This window comes from Pagrus major, chromosome 18 (assembly GCF_040436345.1).
Source record: "Pagrus major chromosome 18, Pma_NU_1.0".
Taxonomy (NCBI): Eukaryota; Metazoa; Chordata; class Actinopteri; order Spariformes; family Sparidae; genus Pagrus; species Pagrus major.
In genome coordinates, this window is record NC_133232.1 from 37455951 (window position 1) to 37468199 (window position 12249).

Here is a 12249-nt window from a genome sequence, read left to right on the forward strand (position 1 = left end):
TGCACGGACCAATGGATACTGCCACTGATGAGCAGGTGGCACCTTGCAAGGTAGCCTCTGCCACAATGTATGAATGTGTGTGTGAATGCTGACTTGTGTTGCAAAGTGGCCACCAAAACCGACCATCTCCATCTGTGATCCTGGCGACCAAAAAGTTGCAACATAAAGAAATGTTAGGGTGGAAAAACGTACTTAGCTCACAATTATTATGATGACGTATGGTGAAGTATCATCCAAGTGAAATGTGTCAATATCTTCACTCCTTATGCATCTTTACATGCCATCACCACCGGGAAGTGAGGATGCAGAAGATTTAAACTTGGGTCCAGATCCATAGGTCGTCTGTAACCACATCGTCTACACTGAAGTACTGTATCAAACAACAAGCTGAAGACTGGTCTTATTTAGTTCATAATTCTTTATAAACAGGTCGTTGCTCCAAATGTTAGAATCCATTTTCTATGATCTTTTTATTGTCTAACCAAATGGATTCATTTGATTTGACGTCAGTACCGTCAGTCTTCCGATGTGCTTAACCTCTCTTATCCCCCACTTCTCATGAACCACAGGGGCCTTTAACATTATCGGCTTTATGACACGACTGGTAAAGATCACTGGGATCCCCCATTCCTCAGGTTTAAGTCCTCTGACCATATTCTAATGCTCTCTCTATTAACAACCATTTATGACTGCGATGACTGAAACGTGCTTAACAAGTCTGTCATCGCTGCAGCTTTGTTCGCATCAGTTGAGCCAATCGAATGTGAAATGGCTTGCTGGGTGATGAAACCCCCGACGGTGAACTTTGAGGCTCAGGGATTTGGTCCGGGTGGACAGGTGGTTCCACTGGAGAGGCAGGAGCTCGGTACAGAGCCTTTGAAATCTTTTCATCTGGAAAATGTGGCCGCTTTTGAGACGACAAGAGGTCTACTCTACAAATAAGTCATTTAATCTAGTGCAGGGTCTCAAAATCTTCCTATTATTATTATTATTATTATTATTATTATTATTTTTTTTTTTAGATAATAGCACCTTTCAAAACCATATTTGGATGTGCTTCACAGTGAAAACAAATAAAACCCAAAACCAAATAGGATAACAAATATCAGTTAAGAGAAAGCCAAGATAAAAGTACATGACAAGAATGAAACATTGTGCAACATGAAGAAATCAGTCCCTCCGTTTCTTAGACAGTTCAAGGATGTTATTCAATTTAATTACACTTCTTTTTTAAGACAATGTCACCTTAAAGTAGGTTAAATATCACTGAGGAAAGTCAAATAGATTTAATGCTTTTTTTTTTTTTTTTTTTTGAATGATGAAATCAGTTGCAGAGTTGCATACATGTTGCAGTGCACTTCTTCTGTTTTCAACTGATTTCTAATAAAGAAATATCCCAAACCTGTGAAATAAACATGGAAGTTTGACTTAATGTTGCTTATTCTGTTTTATGATGGCAGAACACATTCAAACTTATTAAAAAGAGTCGCCTTATATCTGTCAGCACGGAGGCTTTTTATTTTCAAGGCTAATTTAATTCAAACTAGCTTTCTTCCATGTTTGTTGCTCTGCTGTTTCCAGTCTGAAAAGTGAAGAGAGTGTGGAAGTGCCTTAAACCTGCAGTCTTTCTAATGTCCAGCAGGGGGCGACTCCACTGGTTTCAAAACAAAGTCCAATTGTGTATAAGTATGAGAAAATGACCCTACTTCTTGTCAATTTATTACCTCAGTAAATAGTTTCTGATTGAGTTTCTGATCTCAATCACTAGTTCCAAGTCTTCAGTGAGCGTCATGTTCATTTTGTAAATTATGTTGCCAATTTTAGTAAAATATACGATAAAGCAGGGCGGCCCATGCTTTCACAAATCGCTACAACGGTGTGTCCTTGGGTTGCGTTACGTTTCCCCAGAAAACAAAACCTGAAGGACGGGTCGCAGGTTGGGAATCTCACAAAGTTCTGCACAAATCACAAAAGGGTCAAAACAAACTGGTCCCTTGGTGTCTAAAAGGTGGCAGTGGGAAATGATAGACGAACAAAAAAACCAGTGGACCAAAAACCAAAGGTGAAGCGGGAGTCACTGATCAGGGGGGAAACAAAGTGTAGATAAACTGGCCAAAAGAAATAATTCTCAAACACTCAACCCAGATTTTCACCCCAAACAGAAAATGCAGAGAGCCAACTGAAGGTGTTGACTCCCTGAAACTCACAACCAACTGAGCAGAGGAACTGCAACCCCATTATATAGTCTCCCAGCTGACTGATTGCAGCCAGCTGAGGGAGAACATCACAGGTGCACCCGATAGCCTCTGATTACCTGTGACCTGGATCTTGAGAAATATATATAATATCAGTGTTGCCAGATCTCGCGAGACAAATAAGCAACCAGGCCTTTGAAAACAAGCCCAAAAAAAAACAAATACATTGTGTGCACGTTTTTACAATCTGTGTGGACGGATTGTAAACTGTGGGTACTACAGATTGCCAATTTGCATCCATGTGGACAGATCGGTAAACTGTGCGCAGTTTTATTTTTCTCCCCCCTGAGCTTCAGGACAATGACCACAAGAGGGAGTTAAACCGCCTTTTCACATTATTTAACATTAGAAAACAGATGGGATATCAAATATAAACTGATGTACCAAGTACATTATATACACAGTAAAGCTCCACGAATAAATATCATCCTGAATTCACAAATTCTTTATTGTTGCTTTTATCTTCCTTTTTTCTTTTAGCTACATGACTTGACATGACAATGTCATAGAATAAAACTCAATAGAAACTTCCTTCTTTCAGTTTAAATATATCTCACAACGATAAACAAAGGCAGTATAAAGTGACTTAAGCCAGGACATTCAAGTGTCATAAGCGTTTCAATTTTTGTAAGCATGAAACCACTGGATAGCAAAAACACTCTTTTCCTAACCCTAGCAAAGTGGTCTTTGCACCTCAACCAAACTAGACCATGTGCACCACGTTGTCATGACGTAAAAATAAAAAAGTTGAACCCAAAGAAATGTAAAGTTTCAATATATCCATGGTTTTACTCTGCCCTTTTAATCGTGTGTCATTTTATATCATGAGATAACTGCTGTAAACATGGAGATGATGGTTAAATAAGTCTATATTGTGCATACATGGCTAACTACTGCAACAGGGGTTTCATTCCTTTTTACTTTAAATCTGACCTTAAACACAGAGTTGCTCATGTTTCTCCTCCCTATCAGTACAGTACATATACAACATTGATTTGAGCTGTCCGTATGAAGCTGCCTTTGGCTGGTCCTGCAACTGAACTGTCCAGTTATCTGACATCCATTCCTTCATTGCAGCTGACAGGTGAGTGGAGAATATGTGTGGGCGAAGAATAGGAAAATACCAGAGAAATTCAACTGACCTCTGAGCTTGACGCGGATCAGTGAACACTGATATTATCTCCTCCACATGCACACACAGACATGTAAACGCTCATGTGTTCATGGGCCAACACACTCAACACACTCTCATACCCAAATCAATCACTCGGCTCAGAGTGCGCTAATGATGTTGTTGACGTTAATGAGGAGGGGGACGCGCTCTTGAAGGCAGCTAACGATGCTAATCATGCAGATATCACACTGATATCCCCGTAACAAGCCATCATGTCAGTGGATGAGTCATCGATTAACTTGGATGTGTGTTTTTAGGCGTGTGGAGCACAACTGGTTCAGACGAGCCAATCACAAGAAACCCCAGAATGAAAACACCATCTGCAACACATGGAGGGTTTTCTAAGGTTATTCACACCTTGATTGTGTTAAATGCATCACGAGTTGATGAGATTTTTTTCCATCTACATATTTTCAGATAACAGTAATACTCAGCAGTATTTTCATGTAATTTGCACAGATTCTGTTTTCTGTGTTGGAGGAAACGGAAACTTTAAGCATGAAAAATCAGTAGAGGGCATACCTCCACCAAGGCCCAACAGTCCCCTTACGTACTCCCTCAGATACCAGCCACCTACATAGGCCCTGTTTTCATTGAGATCCCTGCATTATCTCTCGAAAAATTGGCAAAAATGTTGAGAAACAGCCTATCTCGCAATTTAAGAGAAAGTGAGAAAACATTCCTGGATCTGTCCCTTTGTGCAGGTCCACACCAAAAGTTAACTGGGTCTATTCTGGGCCGAGACCCAACCTCCATCCAAGTTTCATGGAAATCCGTTCAGTTGTTTTTGTGTTAGTTGGCTGACGAATCAACCAACTAACCAACCAACCAACAAACAGTTACCCCTTGGGAAATACTTGATGTGATTGTTGAACATCTCATTTCAAATCCATGGGTATTAATCTGCTGACTCAGCTCTCCTGGCTGCAGGGATTTGCTCCCATTCAGCCTCAGGAACATTAGTAAGGTCCAGCACTGATGTTGGCGGATGAAGTCTGGCCTGCAGTCGGCGTAACAGCTCATCCAGAAGGTTTTAGCCGCAGGCCAGTGAAGTTCTGCCACAAAGTCAGAAGCACACTGCTGTCTAAAGTATTATTGTTTACTGTAGCATGAAGACTTTCCTTCATTAGAACTAAGGGCCCAAACAGCCCCAGGCTATTGGAAGGAAAGAGGGGTGTGACAGGGCAGTCCACGTATTTCTGGCCTTATCCTGCAGTTTATATGTAACGAAATTGTGCTGCATCATGATGGGAAGGCGAGTTTGTAAATATAGCCCCATTCAGACTTAATGCAATTCGAAGTGCTGTACATTAAAATAAGACATTAAGAAAACAATAACATGCATTTAAGAGATATAAATAATTATAAGATTTAAAATAAATTGTATTCAAAAGATAATAATAACAAAAGCAAGCAAATACATAGTTACAGACGCCCTGATTTAAATGAGCTCACAGTTTCAGCAGAGTGTATCAGGTATTTGGGAAGCATGTTCCAAAAACTAAAAGCTTCACTTTGTTTGGTTTTGATCCGGAGAACACTGAGTAAACCTTCCCCTGGCCCGGGCGGTAAATAAGAGATGTCCTGACAAGTATTTAATAATCCATCCTTTGAAACACAGGCAGCCAGTCCAGTGGTGTGATGTGCTTCACTCCAGGAGACGGGAACCTTTTGAGCATCAGCCTGTCGATAAATGATAAATAACCTGATCCATGATAACTGAGAGGGTCTTGTTATAAAGACATGTAAAAAACATACATTCATATTCAGGAAGAAAGAAAGAAAAATGTTAACTGGAACGGAGTCGAACTTATTTGCATTGTACGCTTTGGTTTCCAGCTCACTGGCAGCCGTAAATATCATTTACCATCCTCCAGCTGATTGCAAATCTGGGCTCTGGTTTCCTTTCTATATCTAAATATTAATAGTCTCCATTACACGAAAATTACTTTCATCTCCTACTCACACGAAGGGATTAGATTTTAATCAACGCATTAAATATGACTTTCTATTCCTGCAGATGGGAGAGGATGGCAGGCAGTCAATTAGCATCATGCTCTGTTTGCGGTCTCACAGCGAAGCCTGATAAAGTCTTTGTTATCACAGAGGCTGCGAAGGCATCAACAAAATACAGAAAGTGACACGTGGGAATGAGGCAACATCGTGATGAGCTTCTGTCAAGGATTAATGCATCAATATAACTTTAAAACATCTTTTGAAAAGAAATCTTTTGAATTAATGGAACCAAACACTGCTGTGAGGGATTGTTTATTTTCTAACAAAGATTTAAAGTAACATAACATCTGAAGATCAATCTGCAGTCACAGCTACTCCAGAATATCAGTGTCCTCACAGTGACACTGAATTGGAGGCAATCTGTTGGACTTTGGACTTCCGTTGTTCTGCTGATAATCAGGATGGAAATTTATGGAAAGAAAGCTGTGAAGCATTTTGGCCAAGAAAACTCCGCAGACTGCTTTTCATAAAGAATATCAGCAGCCAAAATGTTTTCACTTTGCCTCACTTTACTTACCTTTTCAAGGGAATCTCACTTTGCAGCAGCTATTAAAATACAACATAAGACATAAATACATAAATATAAAATACACAAGTAATCGTAAAGCAACACAATGTGATTTCTGTATCTGTTAAGCTGTTTTCTCACACTACAGCTCTACTTTTACAAAATGGTTTTGACTGTCAGTTAATGAGCTTTGTGTTGTAACTGTCTTTCATTGAGAAGGATTGCAAGGCTAGTTTGGGCTGTTTCCATCTAATCTGATATAATGTGCTCACTCATCTTCTCCACTACAACCTGCACTGGAGCAGAGCAAATCCCAGGTGAGATCAATAAAGCCTGATTAGCCTGATGACACGCAGCAGGCCTGCTCTCTCTCTGTTTGTCGGTCAGTGGGGTATTTATACCAAACCGAAGTGGTTTGTGTCATGATGTTAGAGGCTCTGTGGCTCAACATGGCTCACTTTGTCTTTTCTCCTGACTCCTGCTGTTTCAGCAAGACACTTTTTTAGCGAGAGGCCGAGTTGTTACCAGCCGGTGCCCAGGGATGCCAATTTTTGAGTAAAGTGAGTTGCCTGTTTCACTTCTTGGTGCTTCATTTCTGGAGCTTCCTGTGTGCTTATCTTCTGTTATACAGTCTTATCACAAGGCTCCTATGCATACGTGATCAAATGCCTCAGTCGCTACTAATTTGCAGTCAGCACATGGCTGTCTTTTTGCTTCTGCCTCACTGTCCCCAGATGCATGATGTGTATTTTAGAGTGACAGTGTTGCCATGAACCTGCTCCCCTAAAAGACATCGTCTCATCGTGCTTGTGAAATGACTCGGAACTAAAATCCTCTCATAGAACTAAACCTCGTCCTCAAGAATTTGTGAACCTCGCTGAGCTGCCAAAGTCCTGGGACTGGAGGAACGTAGATGGTGTCAACTATGCCAGTACAACTCGTAACCAGCACATCCCTCAGTACTGCGGCTCCTGCTGGGCTCATGGCAGCACCAGTGCAATGGCGGGTTAGATTTTTCCTGTTCCAGCTTGTTAAAGATCTGTTGAAAGGGTTTTTCTAGTGTTTGAAAATTGCATTTGAAATCTACAGCCACATGTATGAGAAACTGCTAATGCATGCTGGCAATGCTTTTCAAAGAAAGTATTTATGAGTACAATGTATCTGAAATCAAACTTCTTGCAGAGAAGCTTCTAGAAAAGACCAGAGTCTGAAGCACTCCACATGAATTCTGCTCACCTTCATTAAAATTTCAGGAAAAACCTTTTTTAGACCAAAATGATTCGGTATGAATGGTAACATTTCTGGCAAATGCTTTTTTCTTTGTCAACAGTTACTTCTGACAATCGGTACCCTTCATCTGCGGTTGTGCTAAATGTGAAGCTTAAAGTGGAAAGTGATTGGTGCAGCATAACTGTTTTTTAAAAGGTACCTTTTTTTTTTTTTTTAGAAAATCTCAAACATTAACCATTTGTAAAAGTTTTTGACTAACTTAACACAGCCAGTCCCCTGATTCTAGTCTTACTGCTGGTTCTAGACATTTTGGATCTGTTGCACTGTTAAGGTTGAGTCCACGTGTAACCGAAGATTTAACTTAACATTGGTACAAAAGTGTACACGGCTAACTCTCCTCCTGAGTTTGGACATTACTGGGGGGAAATCTGACTATTTCCCAAGAATGGTATGCAGATTAAATTTTATGACTGAATAACAGATGGGAACCTCCTGATATAAAATCATTTGAGACTTGAGCTGAGCTTTTCCAAGGCAAAAATTTCATTTTTGGGGAACTTTCTTTTCTGCTTCCTAGATCGTATCAACATAAAGCAGAGAGGCGCATGGCCATCTGCTTACATATCTGTCCAACACGTGGAGTACGCTCACGAACATGGCATCCCTGACGAGACCTGCAACAACTACCAGGCTATTGACCAGAGTAAGAACTGGGCAGAAGTTTGCCCTTTCAGTTCATTCACGAGACTTTCTATTAAACTAACTCGTCCTCTTCTCAGAATGCAAACCGTTCAATTCACGTGGAACTTGTGCAACATTGTGCAGAACTACACTTTGTGGAAGGTTAGGTGACTTTGGAGCCATCAGTGGACGGGATGATATGATGGCAGAAATCTACACTAACGGGCCAATCAGGTTTTAAAATTACTTTTTTTTTTTTTTTTTTTTTTTTTTTTTTTTTTTTTGTGGTTTTGCTTTCTCAATTTTCAAAATTTCCCCACAGTAGAATTTGATGCTGGTTAATCACATCAAATATTCTACCAGCAACTGCTATAAATGCCAAATCACTTTCCTCTGTTCTCAATTCACAAATTGAATTGTTCTCCCTTCAGCTGTGGAATCATGGCCACAGAGAAACTAGACGCCTACAGCGGGGGCCTGTACTTGGAGTACATCGGCAGTCCTGACATCAACCACATTGTGTCAGTCGCTGGCTGGGGAGTAGAAAATGGCACTGAATACTGGATTGTGCGTAACTCGTGGGGAGAGCCGTGGGTGAGTCATCATGTAGTAACTCAATGGCCTCAGTCCCTGCATGGTTCAGTAGCTTTTAAACTTGGCATTTAAAAATTGGATGTTGGAATGAAATGCAGTGGGTGCATTTTTAATTTTTTTTTTTTTTCTCTCTAGGGTGAGAAGGGCTGGCTCAGGATTGGAACAAGCGCCTACAAAGGAGGAATCGGAAGCAAGTACAATCTGGCTCTAGGAAGACTGCATGTTTGGAGACGTGATCGTACCCACAACCTATCAATAGAAGTCAAGGCTTTGTCTTTGGTCCTCCTGGTAGCAATGACTCAGCTCATCCCTCAATTAAACTGGACTTGTCATCAAAGAAGCAAAATAAACTGCTTTTGCTCAACTTTATCCATGATTTTCTCTTTGACTCTGAAGGAGCAGCAGAATCTGAAATGGAGACATTACACTTAGCTTTTGATATTTTCCTCCAGTGCACTGGAGTTAGACTGCAGAAGCATAGTTGGGTAGCCTCTGGTATTCAAAGCTGTAGCAAGCCAGTTTTGGTGGTCAGACGGTCTTGGAGTTCACTAAAATAAGTGTCGTCACTGCTTCTAACATTCTGCCAAAGAAGCATCACTACAGTAGCATCTTGTGTAGACTGAAGTACTGAGACTTTTTGCCTCCCCATGAATCTAAAGTCTTCCACTAATAAAGGGGAGCGCCAGTCATTTGTGTTGCACGTATAACTAAAAAAAAGGGTTGGATGAGTGCATAATGTGCATGGATATGCAATAAAATGAATCTGTATTTTTGGGGACAAAATAAAAATTCAGATGTCACAATAAGTGAAACGCATATCTATCTCTGAGTAGTGTAAGATTAAGGGTCACATAACTAATCAAAGGAGCGGAGATGCCAGATTTTGTTCGTAAAGTCGTCACATGCAAACACCTGAACACTTCTCAGAGCCCAAATTCAGTTTTTAAGGCAGGTTTCAAATCTTAACAAATTAGAGGAAAACCCGCACAAGGTAACAGAAGCCTTACTTTACTTTTATACTTGTACACATCTAAATATTTGTACTAGCCAAAGGCCGCAGTCACGCATACATGAAAACATCTGCCTCCTATTCACTTCCATTCTATGCGGCTGTAGGGGAAAAAGAACATTTGCATCTGGTGACGACACAAATCCACATCTTGGCTTCACGTAGACTTCAACTTTAGTGAACGTTGACTGGCGAACCAATGGTAACAATGGACTTGCATTTCTACAGCGCTTTTCCAGTCTACAGACCGCTCAAAGCACTTTACAACACATTCATACACTGATGGCTGAGGCTGCCATGCAGGGTGACAGCTGCTCATCAGGAGCAACTTGGGGTTCAGTCTCTTGCTCAAGGACAATTTGACATGCAGCTGCGGGGGACCAGGGATTTGAACCAGCGACCTGCACTTCAACATGCAGCTGGGGGAGCCGGGGATGCCAATGCGCCAATAGCAAATACATGTGATTGACCACTCAAACTTCCTGCAAACTGAGTTCAGTGCACCTCACATCTTGCACAGTCCACATTCAGCACCAGCAGGTGATATTCATTCACCTGCATTAGCGTATGTGTGACGCAGCCGAATACAAATACTGTAGTCTATTAATATATCCTACCCCCTCCCCATGGAGAGAACTCAGACGACTGCTCCCTCATGAAGAGTAGATGGATTTGCGTCAAGTTTACAAGTAGGAGCTCTGACTTCGAGTGGTGTTCCACTGTACTTTTTCTAGCAGGAGGTCGGAAATGTTCGAGTTGCCAGTTGTCTGGAAAGCAGCATACGAATTGATGCTTTTTTATTATGCTGATATGTCTCCTTGCGTCTTAGCTACTCACAGCGAGGATGTGAGAAAGATGCAAGCGAGGACATACCTGCCTTCTCCTTCCATCCCTCAAGGATTGGAAGATCCTCCATGATGGTGGGGGAAAGATTTCCAGGTCATGGGAGGAGAGAGGAAGCATAAGACAGCATAATAAAAAGGACCCAATGTTTGTAACAATTTGATTTGAATTTGGGGGGGGGGGGTTGTATGATACAACAAGGTCAAGTTGTAGGAGGGTTTAGATGCAATATTGCCGAGGCTTTAGAGCTCTGCACTGACTGTGATTGTTATGAATGACATACAACAACCCTACTGTCATTACGTTGGGACTTCAGGTCGCAGGACGACTGAACAAAGCCGATCTCTTTCAAAAGCCCAATGGCATTTGTTTGTTCTACATCTCTGAGCTTGATTAACAGACCCACCTCATTTACTGACTGACAAGCTTTATTAGTTTCAATTCTGTTCTGCTTCTGGAGTAACGTTCAGTTTAATCACCAGTTATCTACAGCAGCACACACAAACGCACACAGCCATCCTCTGAGTTTATGTGCAATTACAAAGAGCCCATTTTCTTGCTGTTCAGCTGGGGAACAAAAGAAAACTGAGCACTTAGATATTTGGTTCAGGGGACGCAGCAATAATAAAAATGCATAAACACAAGCTGCTATGCTTTGCTGCTGATATGGAAATGCTTCCCATTAACTGCAGTTTCCATTCAGCATCTCTGGGGAGAACAAAGGATAATCAAACCTTATGCGGCGCTGTTAACTTCAAGCCTCCAAACCGAGGCCAACCTTAAGCCTATAAAGCCGTGGCGTGTCCGAGTGAAGGCCCACTGTGAAAACAAATATTGAACATAATTTGGTTGCTCAATATTATGCGATCAAGTCCCCACCCCTCCAGCGATCTTTCACGTGAAATCGAATTTGTGCTCTGATTAAATTTCCTGCATGTTTTCTCATTTGCATAATCACAAACAGCTCTAATGGCTGTGAATGAAAACACATGGTACTCTTTGGGTCTGAGGCTCAAAAAAAGAGCGGTCTTTCTAGTGTGACAAAAAAAAAATGGGTATGAAAAATGCACGAGCTATTTTCATACTGAGTGATTCAGCATTCATCTTCATTACAGCAATCGATATGGCAAAATGGATTTTTCAGCAATTCCTGCAAACCCATTATGTATTGTTTCAGTGATCAATATGCGGCTCTGTAAACACGGAGATGGAGTGGTGGTTGTTTTATGAAAAGAGTATTACTGAGGCCTTTTGGTCGTGCTGAGCTCTGGATTATCAGCTTAAATAGAGTTGGAGGGTATATCCACTTCTGAAGTATCTTTGAGCAAGGCATTGTAATGATTTATCCGTGGCAGCTGCTTCTAGCAGCAGTGTAGGAATATGCAGAAAGCTTCCCTGTGTGTGTGCTTTGTGTAATCCTTCCTCATGCACTCGCCTCTCCAAGGCCACTGCTGAAACTTGCCTCATGAAATAAGCAACAGAGAACAAAAGGATGAGCAGCCACAGACACATTCTGGTGTTTCACAGAAAAATGTGTTTTCTGATTTAGCTTAAGAGGTTAGAGACACCATATCTGATGTTAATCATTCAAAACATGCCCAAATGATGCATTTAAATTATTACTATGAGCATATGAGCAGGATCAGATTTCATCATACGTTCCACAATAACATCCATCATTCATTTATCGTGTCAAATATGAATCCAGCAGACTTTTCAACCCGGAATGAGACAAATCTCATTCCTGTTTACCAAAAACACAAGGCCTGGATCACAGCTCAGAATGTGTTGATGATTCTAATCATAATGCATGAAGCAGATTAGCTCGACGAGAAGGTATAAATCACTCATTATCATAGCCCTAACTTCAGCAAAAGGCGCATTTGAGCTGATTTGCATTGCATAATACATCTAAAGCACAAGCCGCAGAAAAAATGGA

General features: G+C 41.1%; 1 pseudogene; it reads left to right on the forward strand.

Annotated features, from left to right (window-relative positions):
- Positions 1 to 6876: 6876 nt before the first annotated feature.
- On the forward strand, positions 6877 to 8767 carry LOC141013109 (cathepsin Z-like; annotated as a pseudogene).
- The last annotated feature ends 3482 nt before the right edge of the window (positions 8768 to 12249 follow it).